Source organism: Dreissena polymorpha, chromosome 5, assembly GCF_020536995.1.
Source record: "Dreissena polymorpha isolate Duluth1 chromosome 5, UMN_Dpol_1.0, whole genome shotgun sequence".
NCBI lineage: Eukaryota > Metazoa > Mollusca > Bivalvia > Myida > Dreissenidae > Dreissena > Dreissena polymorpha.
In genome coordinates, this window is record NC_068359.1 from 18,879,279 (window position 1) to 18,901,706 (window position 22,428).

Here is a 22,428-nt window from a genome sequence, read left to right on the forward strand (position 1 = left end):
AGAATGTCTTACTGCTCCTTGATCTAATTTAAAATTAGGTTCACCATAAAGACAAGTTATATTAACTTAATGTAGTGCATACCCCGTACATGTAACTTAATTCAGACATCTTCATAGTGCCAATGTTTTTGTTGATTTCTAGACAATAATTAAGGAGATTAAGAAATAGACTACTGTCAGCAATATATTACTACTTCTATTACTACTACTAATAATAATAGTAATAACAATAACTATCATAATAATACAAATAATTATAATAATAATAATTATTATTATTAATGTTATATATTATTATTATTATTCTTGTTACCAGTATTGTAATGAGATACCATTTTTAATGGTCTGTAAAGGTTTAACAAACCATTTTTAAAATGTGTAAAGAATTATATTAATGGATACAAATTCATGTATATAACAATATTGACATCATAGCTTACACAAATTATATTGAACTGAAAATATAAGTAATTTTGGTCATTTTCGTATGTGCAACAGTGTAGTGCTGATCATAACAGCTTAGCTAAGTTAGAACAAACTGCAAACTGGCCCTTTTTGGCCCAAATTTTAAGAAATTTGTTGAAATTCAAACAAGTTACAATAATAACAAATATAATTTTTGTAAACAAAAATGAGTTTTCCTCTGAAAAGGCGAAATTTGACTTCTAGAGTGTTAACGAGCTTTCCCTTTAACTTGACCTTGTGATCTTGTTTTTGATCTCACGTGACCCAGTTTCGAACACAACCAAGATATCACTGGGTCTAATTTTCTTACCAAGTTTCATGACGTTCAAGCAATAAGTGTGGCCAGTAGCGTGTTAACAAGTCAAAATGTTGACGACGCATAAAGGACAAAAGATTATCCCAAAAGCTCACTATGAGCTCGTTGTGCTCAGGTGAGCTAAAAATAAGAAACTCAACATGACATGTTTCATGAAACAAATGTCATCTTTATTTACACTAAACTAAATTGCCACTACATAGATATTCACAAATTCAAATATATGACTGTTATATTAAAATAATTCTTTATCACAGTCATTCCCAATATTTATTATAATCATATCGCGGTAATAATTTTACCTTAGCTCATATATTCGTGGACATGGTAGTGTAGTTATAAAAAATACCCTAACAGAAATGACTGGAAACATTATTTCAAAGAATAGATTCTACTGTAAGACAGTTAATCATTTAAGGTCCACAAATAAACATTACCGGTGCATAAGCTAGACTGCCTGATATCACAGTGAAAAGCATAATACGCATTATCACTAACAGAAATACAAAAGCTTATTTCATATGGTTCGCTGTTGTTAATTTCTCAATATGAAACCATCCTAAGCAATCCAGTGTAATTTGTCCACTTCATATATTGGGCTTTATTTGTCCATGGATATGTCAAGAGAACATTACCGGATTTGATTTGCTGTTGACATGCATGGTAAACTCTTCTTGTACCTTGTGTAGAGCAATCTGATTTCAGTTCTGAAATTAAAAAATATACATTAGACAATATAACAGCAAAGACATGTCACACATTGAATAAACACACATAAACAGGTAGGCATGAATAAATGTTTGTAGTAAAATTGAAAGTATGCTAGAGTCGTAAATAATATTATTTTGTTTATAAAGCTATACATCTACAAGTGTAAAATCAATAAATGCATTCCGAGCATAACAGGAGCCAATAAATACACTAAGCGTATGAATATGATAACTAAAGAAAAATATCAATTTCAAAAATAACTAAAAATTCTTTGACAGGGAATGGGCATTGTTCATTGCTATTGTCTCGCAACTTAATACTGAAATTGTATGAGTGTTGTTTCTTTTTGCAACTTTTTACAATGCTATTGAGTTGCATTGTATAAAACAACACCATGTGTGTATTGAATATGCTTCTTTTTAATTTTTTTATTGTTTTAGTCTTTACAACTTGTTACAATTAAATACTATTTATACCGTACCATTAATAAAATGAAAAGGTCTTTCTTTGTCTTTTTCATCTGTTAATGCAATTTATACATACTTTGCATAATAGTTTGTCAAACTTATTACAAGCAACTATAGTTACACTTTTATTTACTTTTATTTTTTAGATATATTTGTTTGAATGTATTGAGTATTTTGGGGAAAAGGATATTTATATTAACCCATACATAACCAGTGTCCGATCAAAATTTTACCACATAACCATTTTATCTCACTCTTGACTGTGCTTTATGGCTTTAAGTGATATTATGGGCTTTTTTCACTGTTGAATTGAGCTTAAAAGGATTAACAGGTCAAAAGAGTTAGTTAAAATGTGGTTACTGATCAATTATCTGCAACTCATCTTACTACCAGTTGTTTATAAAAAATATATATTATATTCGATTTTACATGAATCACCCGGTCATCTAAGCCGAAATGATCCGTAAAACAAAATGGTGTCTTTGTGTCGTATGAACGAATGTGCTCTAAAACTAGATTTAGATTCACAACGTAAATCGAATCATTTCTGTCGTCAGTTGTCAAAACGAAAGTATGGTTAATATTCAAATGCATTATTTTTCTCTTTCCGGGATATTGTTTTAGTATGTTGATGCTGCATTAACAAATATAAGTGTATATGAAGTGAAAACATTAAAAATAAACAACGGTTGCGATAGACACCTATAAACTGTAAGATGCCCATAATATCACTTTAACAGAATGGGGTTAAGACACCATGCATCATTAGGTGGTGTTAATAAGAGCAGATAAGAATTTAGATGCCCCTAGAAAGGTGATTCATTGGTACTATGAGAATATATTGCAGAAATGTGTACCTTGTCATCTGTTACATCTGTTAATATTAATGAAATAGATCTTAGGGATACAACTGCAAAAATTATATTATTAACTTCGGTACTTAAAAAGATATAATACTACTGTATATATGCCGAATTCAGAATTAAAAACTAAATGGAATTTCCAATTAAAGATGTATTTTAAATTCAACTGTGGGTATTTAAAGGTATAGCAGTTGTCATGTTATTACTGCTAGCTAGTTATTTATTACAGGATTAAAACACTTTAAAACTTTCGTTCGTGTCTATTATTTTTTAAATAACAAGTTATAAATATCAATGTTTAGAATGGAAATTTTAACACATCAATTCCCATACAGATGTTCTTTAAACAATTCAGAATTTACATAAAGCTTTATGTACAGGTAATCAAGTTCATAATTAATAATCTTGTTTAGGTGAGTCCCACCAGTAGAATGATTGAAAACTAGTAAGCATACATGCAATCACCCATGTACATTGCCACTTTAAAGGTTTCATTAATTTTGAATGTTATCCTGGGCAGATACAATGAAACATTAAAATAAATTTAATGAAGTTTTGTTATTCATTGGTTTTCCAACATGTTTTTTTTCCAGATACATACTGTACACAAATACAAAGTAGTTGGTTTTGCTGTGTAAAAAAGGCAGCGAATAAAAAAAATCAACCTTCAAAAATTAAACTAAAATCAGCTTAGTCAGTTAAGTATAATTTGTCACTTGTTACTAGTTTATGTTTGCTCATTTAAGTTTGGGTATAAAACAATTATGGTTTTTGTTTAATGTTAGCAGTTAATATACATGGCTTATAAAAAGTGGATACACACTCCTTAAGAATTTTCTCCAACCTGCTCCTATTTCAAATATAAAATCAATTGATAAAGACAAGAGCTAACTGATTGTGGCAATGTCCTTTTTTTTAAATGTTGGCTCAGATTAAACAATCAAAGAACATAGTGCATCAGGAGAAGTATTACCCTTATGACTCCTACGGAATAAATAGATTCAATAATGACTAATCAACCTTTGTCATGAGAAAAATAGAAACACACACAAAAGCTTAAAAAATTATTGAGTGTTCTGCTTTTGTTCAATAGTATTTCAACACTTGTATCGCATAATATATTTAATGTGACATGCATGATGCAATTAAACAGTAATACAATAGCTTTTTAATCCAAAAGATGCTGGTTAAAGCCTTGTTAGTGTACATTTGTGTGTGTGTGTGTGTGTGTGTGTGTGTGTGTGTGTGTGTGTGTGTGTGTGTGTGTGTGTGTGTGTGTGTGTGTGTGTGTGTGTGTGTGTGTGTGTGTGTGTGTGTGTGTGTGTGTGTGTGTGTGTGTGTGTGTGTGTGTGTGTGTGTGTGTGTGTGTGTGTGTGTGTGTGTGTGTGTGTGTGTGTGTGTGTGTGTGTGTGTGTGTGTGTGTGTGTGTGTGTGTGTGTGTGTGTGTGTGTGTGTGTGTGTGTGTGTGTGTGTGTGTGTGTGTGTGTGTGTGTGTGTGTGTGTGTGTGTGTGTGTGTGTGTGTGTGTGTGTGTGTGTGTGTGTGTGTGTGTGTGTGTGTGTGTGTGTGTGTGTGTGTGTGTGTGTGTGTGTGTGTGTGTGTGTGCAAGAACTGTTAGCCAAATATACTAAATGTAGCCCTGTGCGTGTGCTACGATACTGTATCGAATGTATTGTTAAGACGTGTGTATTCCTTATTGTTATCACATTAAAGTTATCCAAATATATGTAATATGAATACCTTTATAGTCTGCTTTACAAAAATGTATTTCAAAGCCGTCTCTAGCATTGTAACGCCTTTCTATACCTGAAGCAAAATACAAACAAAATCATTTTTCAAATGGAATTAACTTAAATAAAGATAATATAAAACTGTATTAAACAATATCCTATAGTTATAAAGAGTATCGACCAACATATTTACGATTTATTCAAAATTATGAATGGGTATTGGGGGCGAAAAAGCCTGGTAATTGGGCCGAATAAGCCTGAAATTGGTGCCGAAAGAGCCGACACCCCAATTGCCATTATATGTCACCTCATATCACCGTAAAAACGTGCATTTAACCGTTAAATCCTTTTAACATATATGCAATCAACAGCATGGCTTAAGTGGCTGACATTATAGCATGATCAGATATATTTACATATGCAACCATCTTTTTATGCCGGATATTGTGATCGATTTGCGCATGTGCACTTGCATCTTTTTCGGTGGACGAACCAGTTATCGAACACCTAAGGAATTACGTTAAAATTGAAACACTTAAAATAACAAAAACATTATGTTTTAAAAAATGACTAACAGTTCAATCATTTAATTACTTATCTGTAAAGTTTTACAGCAAATAAAATATTCTTCAAGTATTCATACCAATGATTCCCTGGTTTTTGTAACCTCTAGCAGACAAAACAAATGGCGGCCGCTGTAAACATGACCTATTACCGGACAGTTCATGAATACTACTCCAGTATATACAAAGTCACATGACTATCACGTGACCCGGACTCGGCGAAATATTCTGCGTCTGCAGCAATCAAAATTGCTAACGGAGATATGATTTTGGTGTGAAAATGCACGTTTTTATAAATGCATTCAAAACGTTATAGCAAAAAACACATAAAACCATGTAAATAACAATAAATGCATTCATTAATTCTGTTTTCGGCGCATTTATTTCAAGCTAGGTAGGCAAGTAGGTCATGGACTTCATGTACGACCATTTGTCATGGATGTGACGTGATGCGCACTTTTGCGCATGCGCATACAGAACAAAAACAAAACGTCCGCTTATAGGTGCTGTTCGATAATCTGTTTCATGTACAATTGTCTCATAGTATCGGCCCTTCTGATTAATGACAAGCGAAATACTAACAAATGCTCGACGTTTTTAGTGCTCGCGAATACTTCCATGTTTTACCATAGTGACACTTACCTTAGCTGCTGTCACTTTGATGGGAAAAAACATAACAATTTTCCTAAATTATGAATGACAAATAACTGCATGATGCTCATTAACGGAGGACAAGGGTATATATATATATATATATATATATATATATATATATATATATATATATATATATTCTTTTTTTTTTTTATTTATATATATATATATATATATATATATATATATATATATCCCGTCGTCTACTACACTAGTACGGGCTGTCAATTTAAATCAACCGCGCTCAACTGTATCAAGTATTCTGAGACACTGAGTTGTAATACATTACATCATTAAACGTTTCTTTAATCGACATAGATATCAGCGCCATGTCTGTTTAAAAAGGCGGGGTTCACTCGATCGTCTGTTACGCATAGACTGGGCGACGCCATGTTCATAACGAGCGCCATGAAAAGCGACTTATTAATAATCCAAAGTTGAAGGATTTGTATTCAATCTATAAAGGGGTCACCGATTGCACATCGACTGGATAAGCCCCTCTGACATCTAAAGTCTTCAAATCAAAGATACCGAAAAACATCAAGTTGTCAGTTTATATTATACTAAATACGGGACGGCTCATAATTCTGTCAATTTGCAAACCAGAGATACGAACATGTGTCTGCATGTTGATTTTGATGTGGGTTTATGCAACACAATAAGAAATTCATCAAACACTTAATAAGATATAGAGTACCAGAAAAGTTTGACATAGGCCGACAAGCAAAAATACATATCTGACACTTACCTCATTCAATTTCAAAAGCATGCTTGTTGTCAATTCATATTTTTCAAACAGCTGTAACGCTAAAACATTCTTCATACGGGTAATGTAGTCTTGGAGAGCTGCGTTGGATACTTTCATATGGCCAGAATGGTATATGGCGTTTCGATCTTGTCTTATCTTAAACAGCGTTGACAATACAATAATGGATCAATAAAAGAGCTTTGGGTGTATACGTGTACATATACCATTGCAGATCGAAACAAGTTACAAACCAATAGCACGTATATTTAACGTGTTATCCTTAATAAAGTCAACCCACGAACGAGTGTGTTTTAAAGCCAAGATCCACATAATGTAATTCAATGCAAGCAAGTTTTATACTTTTCCTTTATTTCATCGGTGTACAGTATACCGTCTGAAAAATAACGCCTAATTGTCCGTATTTTTTCCGAACAATTCGTACATAAATTTACTATTCAATTTTTAAAATTACAACACAAAGTGGATATAATATGCAATGGTAAAATAAACATGAAGTGAAAAGAAGGCGAAATATTCAACCAAAATGAAGCATGAAAATATATAAATTGCTGAAATTGATAACATCGGCACAAGTTATTGTGCACGTAGATAACATACAGTACACTGTATGCCGTTTTTTGTTAGGGATTGCGGTGAATAGTTGTGATGGTCGAAAACTTATTTTGTCTGTATTCTGATCGGTAAAATGTTTATTGGCAAAATATTTAATAATTTAACATGCGTGCATAGTTACACCGTTAGTACCTGTACGAAATGTTCCGCCCGGAATTGAGACGGAATTTTATTTACAGTTCCGCCTGGAAAATTGTTGATTCCGCCCGGAATATAGTGGTTACAAGAAATAATATTTTCCAGGCGGAAACGGGACGGAAATGGGGCGGAATTTGGGGCGAAATATGCAAATGAGGCGGAAAAGATTTCCGGGCGAAAAATACTTTTGCATGCTGACTAGGGCGGAAATTGGGGCGGAATATGCTAATGAAGCGGAAAAGATTTCTGGGCGTAAATTAGACTGGGATAGGCGGGTTTTATTTCCAGGCGGAAATGACAGGAGAATATGTGAATGATTCCGAGGGGGGGGGGGGATTATGAACTAATCCGGTATATACATAGCTCCTTAAACTGCTGATGGATTGACGGACATTAAGTGGTCACAAAAGCTAAAAAAAACTTTTTAAAAATCACAAAAACAACATGTCCCCTTCAATCTTTTGCCAGATACAGTCAGTCATAAAACAAACATTTTTTGCAGATGACACAACATACTTCATTTATGGAACAATTAACTCGTTCACTGCTTTAATAAACGCAATACAAGACTTTAGTGAAATATCTGGCTTAAAAGTAAATACCCCAAAATCAACAGTTATGCGTGTTGGTTCACTAAAACATTCACTAATTAAATTTAAGGAATACAAAAACTTTATCTGGACCTCTGATGGAGCTTAAACACTTGGTTTCTATTTCACAAATGACAAAAATCTTGATTATATGGCAAAAAACATTTAATAAGATATACACACCTTTGACTGCTTTAAATGTCTTATTTATATAATGTGAAATTACTGCAAAGATTATAAACTGGCTTGAGCATTCATTTTAAATGTTATAGGTAAACCACCTGCCAAAACAGATATTACTGTGAAACAATATAACTATAATAAACACAGCATAATATAAGAAAACAATACAAAGTAAATATTCTAAGAAACAAACCTGTTTAGTAGTTCGAGGCATTTAAAAAAGTTCCATCATAACTCACTGAATCCCTCTTTTCAGCCTTTCTTACACACTGAATGTTGACTTCCACATTTTACTTAATTCTTTCAGAATGTTCATCAAAGTTAGATTAATTCATCATATTATTAAAACTTCAAATTAAAAAAGTCCAATCATTGATTTGAAACTGCATTTCAAATTTTCAAGCCAGAGTAATAGGTTTTGCAAACACGGCGCTGTTATTTTCAAATTTCTGACTCACACTCAAAACAAGAGTCTGTCTTATCAGGCTGTAGCATCATATCACCCCATATTACCCATGCATTCTTTGTTTACAATTAACTGGGGGTATACACAGAGCCACCAAATTGACATCTTAAAACAAAACACTACTGATAAACAGGGATAAATGTACTGCATTTCACAACAATTTTCAACTTGCATACAGCCCTTAATCAAATTTGCTCTACGACCCTTAATTCAAAGATATTTTAAATACATAGTAGATTTACATGTACTTTAAATGTTGTAAGGTAAATTATCATAACAAAGTGATTTAATTATAAGGTCTTATAAAAATAATCCTGAGCCAAAATATATATAAATTTCACCCAGAACAGTATTTACATGTATCTTAGTTAATTATTTTCCTCCAAATTTTAAGGAGTGAAAACTTGCAGCTGAATTTGTGGATTAGTACTATTTTTTCAGAGTCATTCCAGCCTTAAATTTGTGTCATTTAAAGCTCATTTCAACGTTTTTTTTTCATGGGTTAACTATTGTATGAATTGAATATTGATGTTGTTTACCTTGCGTATGGCAAGTGTTTCCTACAATAACCATTTAGAAACTGAAATCAGAACTCTGTTTTTTTAATTATCTTAAAATCCCATTTTGAAATTCTTTATCAATAGTTTTCTAAGTCCAACATTCTACCCCAGTGAAATGTATAAGTATGAAATGCCGCCCGAGTTAATTTTCTAAGTCAGAAAATCCGCCCCAGAGAAATGTATAAGTAGGAACTTCCGCCCGAGTCTTATTTCCGCCCGGAATTGCTAATAAGTTCCGCTTGAAAAAAATCAAGAGACATGGTCATTTGGGGCCGGAATCAATTTCCGTCTCTTTTCCGCCCGGAAACAATAGTTTCCGTCCCAATGCCGCCTATTTTCCGTCCCATTTCCGCACCAAAATTCGTACGGGTAACTGACGGTGTATGGGATATACACCCTCTTTAATTTCATACCATACGAGAGCGATTTTTTAAGAAAGTGTATCGTCATGGTTTTTGTGAATGGCACTTTTGCTCATTGAGGTCTACCGGTATACACTATACACCCATAACGTTTTATGTTGAAATCGTATATAATTGTTTAGTTGTAGCCCTGAAAACTGTGTGAAAGACGGATAGCATACCATACGAGTAAGGGTAATATCTCTTATTTAAGAAAATGTATGGTTTTGGTTCTTGTGCATGACACTTGTTGCTCATTGTTTGATATACTGTATACACACATGCAGTTTCATGTTGAGATATAGCCCTGATACGTTTGTGACAGACTGACAGACTTAAGGATGGACGGACGTAATACAAAATTATATCCGTCCGCTTTTCGACGGGGGATTAAAATAAATAAGTTTCGTTAACTGATGAATGCGGATGAATGCTGTACCTCGAATAACGGAACAAGTTGGTCAGATAAAAGTGGTAGGTTCATGTTTCAAGCATGACAGGTAAATAAGTTTTTACTAGCAATTGAGACACGCATCTATCTTACCTGATCGAGTTGACCAAACACGTTGCCCAATATGTTATTAATTGTCGTGTTGTTCTCACATACTTGGACCAATGCTGTCACATCCGCCATTGATATTTGTTCGGTGTCTTTGTATCCAGAGGTAAAAATAAAACACTTCATTTGCTCCCATGGTCCTCGATTTTTGTCTGACCATAGTGAACAATCGGTGTTTGTAAAATTTGGCTCTTTTTTGACATGAAGATTCTTCAACAGATCATACACTTCGCTGCATGACCCGTTGTCTTGACATCGTATCGTATTCTTACGTTTACAATTGCATTTAGAGTAGTTGCATTTTCTTACCTGGGCATGACTTGGCTGAAGTTTGTCTAAACTGCAGTTAGTACATTGATATACTGGTATTTGACACGTAACTGTGACGGTACTAATGTTTTGAATGTACATGTCCTCGGATTGTTCTGATATAAAAGGAATTAACCCATCCTTAAAATAGTTTAATGCTAGACATGACTTCACCCAATTTCGAAACTCGATATCTTTCACTTCCTTCTCCATGTTGAAGTCAGCAAGGTTGTTTGTTTACTGTTCAACGTATACTAAATAGGGAAACATATGTACACAGTTTAATATATTTTTAACACTTGATCCCTCGTTGATATTATCTTAAATGAAGAGGTGTACGTTTTTTTCGAAATTACCTTATATGTGCAATATTGGAAGTGTAGTAATAGTATACACTATAAGTTAAAGGAAGTAAAAATTCCTACCTAAATGTTATTGATTAAATCACACCACAAATTGTTGCATTATAGCACAGCAAATTTTTACTTGTAATTTCTAGAATATATCCACACATTATAGTAGGCTTTTGCTTCATCACAAAGAAACTCTATAAAGATACATAAAATTATATTTGTAAACCCAGCACAAAAGCGAAACAAGAAAATGGAGGGACCACGTGACTAGTTACACGCCGGGTATGCGGATACTTTGATAACAGATGGCACTTCGATACCAGATAACAACAAAAGCCACGCGCGAGAGTTGAGTTCTTCAGCTTTTTTGCATTTATGTTCTGTTCATTTGGTTTTCATTGTTTGGTCGATTAATGGTACAGTACTTCGTATTGCGGAGCAAGAGAGTCGTGAAAAAACATTGGATTATAAAAAAGAGATAAAATTTCATCGATAATCATCATGAAATCGATGATCAGTACGTATTTCAAAAAAAAAAAATACTTGGAAATAAATCAAGAACGTGCCAACTTATCGAAATGAAAGATCAATATGTCCATTAATGTTGCAACATGTTAAAAATTAGTTAAATTTGAGGAAATTCAAATGTTTTAAGAGTCGGATGCCAAATTTTCATGGACACTTCTTTTACCGATCATCTCAAAGACAATGGCACTTCGATTACAGATAACTCGACACTTTTTACCAGATATAACACACTCTATTTAGTGAATCAGAAATGCAGAATTCGCTGTGGAATATTGCTATAGTAAGCAGGCAATAAATAAAAATGTATGTATTGACGTTAATTAAAAACGAAATACCGAAACATGTTCTTATCCCTTTGGAATATGATAATAAAAGAGAAAGGGAAGTGCTTCCCATATGTAGAGCTCAATATAAAGGGAGTGTTCCAATCTCTTTTAAATTTTGTGGCTACGCATTAGTATCGACTTCGTGATGCGATTCTAAAGAGCACCAATGACAAAGGATTTTATGAGGTGTATTGGCCGCTTTACATGTAGAATCCTGCTATAAGTTCAATTGAACACAGTCGTGTTGATCCACATTATCCGTTGTATTTTCAATTCTCTTAATCTCAGTTTACCACTTTAAAGGGACTGTCAAACAGCTTAAAGCGTCGTTCGACGCTAATCGATATTTTGGGAAACTACGAGGATTGGTTATATAGCTAACAAGAAATATCTTTAAAAAAAGATACACGGCGTTGATTGTGGTCGATGTTTATGAACGATCAAAAGTTATCTCTATGAGATAAAAAGTAGCGGATGCCTTTTTTCTGCGCAGTTCTTAGCTCCATCACAAGCAAATCAATTACGGGGTGTTGCGCCAGATTTCGTGGCTTATTTTGCTTTATGTGATATTATTACTCAGATATCTATATTTACAGAATAGAAAAACACAAGAAACATGAAAATAAACGAGTGCATATAGGTCAGCCGGCATTACTCAAATCTTATTTAATTGCATAATTATAGTATAGTGAATTATTGTGCTCATGCTTAATAAACTGGTCTAAATGGATACATATTTCTAATTAATTTTATCAAAATTGGTCCTTATCATGCAAATGTTGAAAACATATTAACAATCGATGATTGACATACCACAATAATATCGCCGAATATCTTTATTTAGTATCTTTCTGATCAAAACAGACTTCAAGTGCACAAAGTTTACGAGACGGCGTTTATATAAAGATTTCTGCAACTGACCGCAAACTGACCTTGATACCTTGCGGATTGGAATGCAATGCATTAAAGTTAGGTAACAATTCTGCTGCTGAAACGACGGCTTGTTTACGCCAACTGTACACGACCAAGGCAACAGCTGTGCCTAAAATATTGATATATCGACAAAGCGACTAAACGAACTATTTATTCCATCAGACAAAAATAGCATAGATTCCAATATTTTCCTTCAATGAAAAGATCGCAACCCCTTCTGCGAACTCCGGTGATGAACTGTATATAAACTCTGACTTTCACACAATACCCGCGAATTGACCCGAAACCTCGCGGGTTGAAATGAAATGCAAGTAAGTACTAAATATGAGAATATAGCCATTAGTATAAACGCTTTTGCGCTGGTAATTCTCTGAAAATAAAAGGTGAACGCACAAACTGTATTTATGTCGAAAATTTATTGTAAAACTGTTCTATCATTAGCCTTTTCATTAGAGATAAAATTGTTTCATGCAGTAAAACAGTGTTACAAAGACGCGGATATGTTTCCAATGTTCTGGTGTTATACTCAAATCAGCCAATGGAATAAATGAAGTGTATTCATTCGTACCTCGCCGCGGGAAATTTTATTTGAATATTATTGGACACTTACAAAGGTCAAGTCAGGGTGAAAAGCTGGCTTAATACAGCTTACGCCGAAAAAATACCTTCCTATGACGTGAGCGTGGATGGTCGAGTGGTAAAGTCGGAAGAAATTTTACTCCATGCTTCCATGACTCTAGGGGTCAGTGGTTCGAGCCCTGTGGAGGTTAACGTTTTTTCTTCTTTTTTGTTAAATTGTAATCTTATTTTTTACTGGAGATTTTTAGTTCAAATGTTTAAATTTATCAATATAAAGCATTTAAAGCAGTTAATGACAAGCTTTAATTCATGCCAAAATCTGTTGGACGGCCCCTTTAAAACAAGTTGATTATTTAGACAATTGTTTTCGGTCGTCACTTGAAATATATTATTCAACGCATAGATAGATCACTTACGACGTATATTCAGAAATAAGCATTTGAATCTTATTTAACATTTGCACTTAAAATATTAATTATATAAATTAATAGTAATACGATTTTTGAAAACGAACAAAGCCATTGGTTATATTTTACATGTGTATGTAATTACGTTATGCATAGGTTCCCAATGTGTCGGGCTTGACAATGCAAATTGATTCGTACTTCAAAATGTTTGGTAAGAATAGCCATAATATACATAAATGCATTTTAGGTAGAAGATAAAACTCGGTTATCAGGGTGCCCAATTTGTTGAAAGTCTCTGTTATCCGAAGTGCCCTATATCGGGAATCAAAGTATCCGCAACTTCATGAATACCACCTACTTAAACATGCTCTATCTTCGTTTATATTTCATTGAATACTATCAAAATTTCAGTACTTGAAGCACAGTGATTACTCTACATGCTGGAATATCAAACAATTTCTTGCAATATTTCTAAGTAGTTTTATTTTGTTGAAATGTTAACTGTTCATTCAGTTCATGCTGTTTTCCGACCGAATTTTCTATTTTGGGGGGAAAAATCTACCATTCTTCCGTGATTTTTTCTTTGCAATAGAAAAGGATACACCATTTTTAAACTCGACAATGCGCCTTGTCTAAAAAACTAATCTTTATGATATAACGTTTAAAAAACCCTGATGAACTTACCTCTCGCGCGTGGCTTTTGTTGTTATCTGGTATCGAAGTGCCATCTGTTATCAAAGTATACCCAGCGTGAGTTATATAGTATGGAACGCCATGTGGAAAAACAAATGCAGTTTTGTTGAAACGATACGTTGGTACAGTGATTCACAATTAACTTGATATACCTCTCAAAATGCAAACGTTTAAGACAACACAAGGAATGTACCGTATACGGATTCGTATAAAATTACATGGGAAGTATATTTAGCTTTGAGTAGTTTCATCAACGCTATTTAAATATTCAACGCATGACAGGTCCAAACCCGTTTTAAACCCAACACAACATTTACGGGTTGTATGCAAAAGATATGTTGTTAGTTGATGGGTCTTCTGGTTGTTTGTTTGTATAGATTGTACACGGTTGTTGTCCTCTTAACTACACTACATCTGCGGCCTTTGTTCCATTACATGAAGCCATATATATATGGGACAATAATACTCCGGTACATGTACATTGACAATGATCAACGGCAACGTTAGAAAACAACGTCGGGAAAACTGTTATATACACCATTGTGACAACCAAACTGCAACGTTTGAATGCAACCTAAATACAACGTTGCAGCAACGTTGGAAAAAAACGTCGGGAAAACTTTCATATACACCATTGTAACAACCAAACTGCAACGTTTGAATGCAACCTAAATACACCGTTGCAGCAACGTTGGAAAAAAACGTCGGGAAAACTTTCATTTACACCATTGTGACAACCAAACTGCAACGTTTGAATGCTACCTAAATACAACGTTGCAGCAACGTTGGAAAAATACGTCGGGAAAACTTTCATATAAACCATTCTGACAACCAAACTGCAACGTTTGATGAAACGTCCGGATAATGTTTTATATGCAACGTTGTGGCAACGTTCGGTAATGGTTGCCGACGTTGCGACCTAAATATTACGTTGCCACAACGTTGCATACAAAACATTTCCCGGGCCCTTATTCACCAACAATTCTTTAGCAATTCTTAGACTTAAGAATAAAGAAAATTCTTAAGTCTAAGAAAAAATTCCTAAGTCTTATTTACCAACACATATTGCTAAAGAAAATTCTTAAGAACAAAGAATTTTCTTTAGAATTCTAAGAATGCTCTTGAGCATACTTAGAATAATTCTTACAGATTCCAAGATGGCTGCTAGAGCAATTCATTACCGTCAAATCTTGTTCGAAAATGTTGAAAACATTCAAAGAAAACGATTATTCGATCGTGAAAACCCATTAGATGGGTTATCCGAGATGGAGACATATAAAAGATATCGTTTTTTTCCGGCAACAATACTTGCCTGTCCTTATAGTGCTGCAAACAGGCACACATAAGTCGCTTATTTAGGGGAGTAACTGGCCACTGATCATAAACAAAGAGTTTCATATACAGAAATGTTCGTCTGGGTCTGTAGATTATGGTATGAGATTTCATTTGTTCGAAAAGTGCTGGAGGGCTTCAAAATCCAAGATTGCGTCCAAGATGACCGCCAAAAGTGTCCTACTCACTGTATACATTACAACTTTTATTTTATGTGGGGAAAATTGCTATCCTCCTTCTAAATCAACATTAAATGAAAGGGGTGTGAATCTTAAATGCTTTATTTACCTATTACCATGTAATGGAATGCATTTTTGTGCATATTTTAATGAAAATCAGCAAAAAAATGCTCCAATTTCGGGGGCAAAGTCTAATATCTTTATGTATAACTATCAAGTATTTGATTAAAGTGTACTTAAAATCAGGTAAATTTAATAAGTGTATTTATATCCTTTAAAACAAATGAAAAAAACAAAACTTTATGGTCAAGAATACGATCCAGATATCATTAAATAATATTTTAATTGATGAAGTGATTTGTAACTGTACTTTCATTTGATACATTGTGTTAATTCATGCTTAAAACTTAAATTATGATTTTATACCAGTAATATGTTATCCATTTAAATGAAATTATATACCATTTTTATGAACTGAGTCAACTGTAAACTCTGAAAGCTATGACAACTATAATAATATGAAGAATTATTTGATTTTAGATACTAAACATTTGTTGAGTAACTCCCCTTTGATATAAATTTACCATACACATAAAAGTTAGCAGACACCAATGTCAAACTTGTTTTGTCATTTTCACAGTTTTCATTTCCATGTACATCTAATATGGTAAGTATTTAACATATTTATTCATTGTTCGTTTCATAACTACATGCTATGATTATAGATTTTAATTGATAACACATTTTCTCAAACATCATCACAAGGAAATTTGTCTGCAATGTCATTGATGTTTTTCATCACATATATTTACTAAAATCCGTTTGAATACATGCAAAAGTAGTGTGCGTGGATATTTGAAACCCTAACATGAAACCTACACTGTCTTTTGTATTTAATAAGAGGTGCTTATATTTGTTTTTCCAAAACTTGAGTAGTACTCGGATAGGTGCTAGTAAGCGGACATTGTTTTCACTCATTTTATTATCTTGTAAATTAACTTATTTGCATTTTTTATATTTTTTTCTGTTGATGAATTATTGTGTATGCCTAATATATGTTAATTTCTGCCTATTCTAAGTTATTGTTTGGAATATATTATTAATTTAAAAGGTTCGACAAAAGAACTTCATCAGCCAAGAGAATGCCACAGGCTTCGGGGAAGAAAACATGGCTACATCTGGAGAGAACTTAAAGATCTTAAAGATGACTGCAAAGTAAGAAAGTATGTTTTGTTAATTGTAATTCTGTTGATCCATTATTACAGTCATTTATTAAAGAGGTTTGTGTATCCTAAATAGTTAGATATAAATGTACTTACGATTAGAACACAGGCAAGTTATAATTATCATTAAATCATTTTTGTTTGCTTCAAAAAAATGAAGCAGAGGAGTGTACTGAAGACATATATGACAACCATGTGGTGATCCTGGTCTGGTATGACAATGATAATGATATTCATAAATATCATAGTTTGATTTCTCTCACACATGATCATTGAGAGTAGAACATTTATGTCATTTCAAAAGGATTTCATATGTATTTCTGTTTTTCAGGCCCAGATGGTCTTATGATGACTCAACAATGGATGACAAGGAAAACACAAGGACACCTTTTTAAGACGAGGTCCACTTTTGAGAACTTTGACTGGAAATCATAGTGCTTCATTTGTGGTGAAAAGTGCAGCCGTCATAGAGACAATACATCAAGAGGTTTTAGCAGAAGTTGGTCCCTAGGGCCAAACAACAAAAATGTGTGTTTCGGGAAACGGCTGAAAAAAAATAGGTAGGGTAGGTGTTTTTTTCTGGTCTTTGCGATGGCTCACATGCTTTTGCAATGGGAATATCCGAAAAAAACATCGTACCGAAGTATGCGCGTCCTAGAAATTAGACCATATTCCGTTTCTTGTTGTATTCTCAAATGCGCATAATTTAATTTGTAATCCGAAACACTCTTCCCTATTTACTTTTTACTCGACGTTATCACATTCTTCAAACAAACTGTAAATGTACAGTGTGTTTTAATCTTTTCTCTCGAGAAAAGCGCGCGCAAATTATTCCCTACATGAACAACGTCACGTCAAACGCATGGAAAGCGTGCGTGCATTTAATTTCCGTTTAATGTTCCGTGGTAAATTTTAACAGAATGATATAGCGAATGATTTGGAATTTGACATTTCCTCAAAATTAATTGCAAATCAAACACACTGTATATTTATCGTTACGGACGTTTACATAAGTCACTATTGAAACGGTTATTGTACTGTATACTGGTGCAACAGAAAATCCAGACGAAACTGGATTAAGTGTTGGGTGTCAAAACGAATCCTGGAATAAACCCCCTTCGAAAGAAACACCCTTCCCTTAAAACAGCATAGCGGAAGAAACCCCCTTTCACATTTTGCATAAACGGAAGAAACACCCTTCCATAGCGGAACAAACGCCCTTCCAGTTTTCAGACAGGCGGAATAAACCCCCTTCATAACTGTTATTCAAACTGTTCGAAAAACATTGACACGTAATTCGATTCACAATTTTCCTGTTTGAAGCAATAATAAACATTTTGTATATTACATGCCCACATTAGTATCACTACATTATATATATAAACTGTGCAGTGACAAACTTGTGTCAAGCTCGTATGTACCAATAGGGGTCGTCGTCAACCGGGTTTCATGTTTTACTTGTATACGTATACCAGGCCACTTTTATGTACTGAAAAGCATTTAGAAAAACAAAATTATGAAAAAAAAGTGGTTGATGTATAACAACAAAAACACAAATAACACTATTAAAAAGTCTTATAAGCAGTACGTTGACCATATGTTGTGTCAATTTCATAGATCTATATGTGGGCTTTTAATTGCTAATTATATTTTTAAAAAAACAGTTTGACATAATTATACACCGAAGTTTGACAGGGAGTTATGTAGGAGTCACGCTGTTGGGCGGTCGGTCGATTGGTTGGTCGGTTGATTGGTTGTTTGTTTGTCCGAATCAAATGTTTAAAAATTGTTGAGCGACTTCATTTGTCAAGCTATCGAATTTTAACTTGGAATATGTAATCTCCTTTAAAGTGAAGATGTTCAAGACACTTTTTCATGAGCAGTGATCCACACGTTCTTGAGTTATTTAGCCTTGATAGTAAACCTATTATGGCAAACGTATACAATTTTCTCCGTTTGTGAAGTGATCTTTTTCCATATTTATCAAGCGAAAGAATTGAAACTTGAAATATGGCAATAACATGAAGTGTATGATGTTCAAGACACAATTTTGTTTGCTGTTTCAAAGTGGTGAGAGGGTATGTTAAGTCATTTTTGTGACAAAGCTGTAGGTTATGTACGTAAAATGCATCACGTATAACGATCATGAAGTTTAAACTTAATTAGTTTTAACCCAATTCCAAATAATGGAACAATTGTTAAGAGTTTAATGGGCGGATATATTGACTTTTATTTAACATAAATGAAATAATGCATATTGCCACTTTTAACCTGAACGTGTTTTTAAATAAACCTTGTAAAATTCTACTTGCAAATTATCTGATAACCTGTGTACTTATTATATTATGCTTGCAAAAACTGTGCATATTTGTTTTAAATGAGACACTCCATACATATATATCAGCGCATGTAATTTAATCATGAATAAGGCACAATTCTAATATTGGGAGATTAATCTCCAAGTATAAACAAGCTTGACATTGATGTCAATAGATGCTACAAAGTGGTTCATTTCTGCAAGATTCTACACATCCATGTTCTCAACAAGATATTGTTCCCAAACAAACGATACTTACAGATAATTCTTACTCACTTAAGATCAAATCCGTCGGTGGATACCGTAATCCTGACAAGTAAACAAAGATGAGAAGCTATTTATCATACTTGATATGGAGAGTCCTCAGTTTATCTGCACTAATCAGAGCAAATTATCAGCTATATTTGTTCGAGTGGACAGAAACCAACGCGTTTATCTTGTAATATAAAAGTGCTCAGTTTAAAAATTATTATAGGGCGGTTAACAGCATTGCTTGTAAAACTTGGTTGACAAATTAAATTGTTGCAAAATTTTGCCCAGCTCTTCGACTTCAATCTGAAAAAGCCATATATACATGAACATAATAATCTGCAATTCTGTCGTGTGTGTTTCTTTCCCCATAGTAATACTGTATTCGAATAGTAAAGCTTAATGCGAGTGAACTCGTTTATATTCGAGGGTGAAGATAGCTTACTTATAGCCCTCTACTGCTTGATAACCCAAGCTAAAATAAGTCGTAGCTTGCTGATTCAAGCCGAAATAGGTCAGAGTTTGCAACTTCGATGATATGCGTGTCACAGTACAGAATGCATGCTTAAATATACGTAGTACGTTTGAAAAAAGAGTTTTGCTTAACTATAATTAGTACTTATAAAACAAAGTGACTTTTATTTCATTGAAACGAATTTTGTTTGAACAAAAAAAAATGTGTCTGTTCAAAAGCGCTTGGTGCGATATATATGTTTACTTATTTTTGCGTGTGTACTTAATCGATTAACTCTTAAGGCTTCTAGCGCAATCGCTTGAATAATTTTATCTATGCAATTAATTATAGCAAATTGTTCGTTATTCTACCGATTACAATGCGTTTTTTTTCAGTAACGTGTTCATCTAAATCAATTTTTTTCTAAGTGTGTTTGGAATTGGATTAAAGGTAGATCCAAAAGTGTGCTTCTGCTCGTTGGCGCTGTTCGGCAAATGTTGCTGTAATTTCACCCGACTTATATTTTAAGTTATGTCCAAATACATCCTTGCTTGAAATTAATTCCTGAGTCAGACAAAAAAATGAGATAAAAGTCATTAAACTTATCCTCGGCGGTAAAACAATTTGGCCGCCTGTGAGAAGTTTGTTTGAAAAGCTCTACAAAAACAAGGATATTATCATTAAGTGTGGGAAATCTTAACTCTGCACAAATGTAAAGACAATTCTCCCCATCAAGTGATTTCTATTGATAGCATGTTCTGATTTCTTCGCCAAGCTGTTTGTTTTCACTGCTGATGTGTGCACAATAATTTTATCTTATCTGAGTACACATTGCTCACGAAGACCTTTTGTGAAAATATTGTGTGCGTCGTCTGTTCGTTATCATGTACCATATTAACACTTCAGAGCACACATGGATTGCTCAATTTTCACGAAACTTTTTCAGCACATTTTTTCGCAATGATAGTTCGGACAACGTCACTAGGTCAGATTTAAAAAAAGGGCTTGTGAAAACTCTAGAAGAAACATGTGTTACACAATCTTCATGAAGCGTACCCAGAACATGTGTTTTTATGATATATCAGCAGAGTGTTTGGAAACGATTTTTGTTCGTTAAAAACATGGCTGTCTTCGGGAGGGGGGTAGCAGCTGTTATAACATGGGTATAGTCAAACCTTGTGACACTCTAGAAGTCTGATGTTTTTGCACAATCATTATGAGACTTGCATAGAACCTTTTTTTTCAAATGATATATCAGCATAGTTTGAAAATGGCCCTTGTCCTTTTAAAAACATGGCCGCCGTTGGGTAGGGCAGTTTTCTTATGTGGCTATAGTGAAACAAGGAGGTGACGCAGTTGTTCGAGGCTATAGTAATATATTGTGGACGCGCTAGAAGACAATCATCATTAATTTCAATTAGAACATTTTTTAATGATATCTCGGCTGAGTTTGTAAATGATTCCGGTCTGGGTTTTCCTCTTTTGCGTCTGGAAAACCATGTAAACACTTAAAAACACATATAATTTTGCCCAATCATCATTAAACTTGCTCAGAACATTAGTTCTAATGATTTCGAGGTCGAGTATGAAATAAGTTCCGGTCCATTAAAAAACACGCTTAGCGGTTCTACTGACCTATTGTGTAGACAGCGATGTTTCAACAAAAGGGATTAAAATGTGCGAAAGCAACTCTTTGCGGATAATGGAGCGTGTCTGTCAAAATCGTCAATACTATGCGTATCCTTGGAAATTTATGAAATTTTACGCTGGATTATAGTGTGCAATCGATAATTGCCGGGCGTAAAATCGAATGATTGATAACGATAGCGGAAGTGGCAAATGCGCGGTTATTTTCGGGCACTATTTTTTTTCAGAGATCTTTTTTTTACAAGACGAAAAAAAGTAGGGTCGGGACCAAAATCGTAGGTAGGGTCGTGTTACCCGAAACACACATTTTTGTTTGGCCTAGTTGAAACTTCTATATATCTTCAGACTCTAACTCTATATATCGCAAAGTGTAAGATATTGCTGCTGCAATAAATGATGTAGCCATTATTGACAGATTGGCAAGTGTTCCAAATGGTGATCTTGTAGCCATTGAGGCTCGATATCATAGAAAAAAAGCTTGTTTGACTAAATACTACCAGTGTTATACTTATGCATTTTCCGGGATGACACCCAATAAGGCCTCTTCTGAAAACCAAACAATTTCATACACAATAATTGATGAGAAAATCAAAAATGAATTTGAGCATTCTAATGTTGTTGATAAAAAGGTGTTCTTCTTTCCTACATATAAAAAAACGTTTTGTTGAAATTGCTGAATAAGAAGGATGTTCAAATGATGCAAACTCTTATAAAAGTCCCAATTTGAAAAGGTTGTTTGAAAAAATATGGCCATAGGTATCCTTTATTCATCAGCATGAAAAGCTTGACGTCAAGTTTGACTATTAATGATGCTGTCAGAAAGTCAAAGGAGATGGAACAGGTCATTCAAGAT

General features: G+C 33.8%; 1 long non-coding RNA gene across 1 annotated transcript; it reads left to right on the forward strand.

The window, feature by feature from the left end:
- Positions 1-16,102: 16,102 nt before the first annotated feature.
- On the forward strand, positions 16,103-17,694 carry LOC127832232 (uncharacterized). Its single transcript, XR_008026754.1, has 3 exons — positions 16,103-16,352; positions 16,797-16,900; positions 17,240-17,694. It is a non-coding gene; the product is annotated as an uncharacterized LOC127832232 (long non-coding RNA).
- The last annotated feature ends 4,734 nt before the right edge of the window (positions 17,695-22,428 follow it).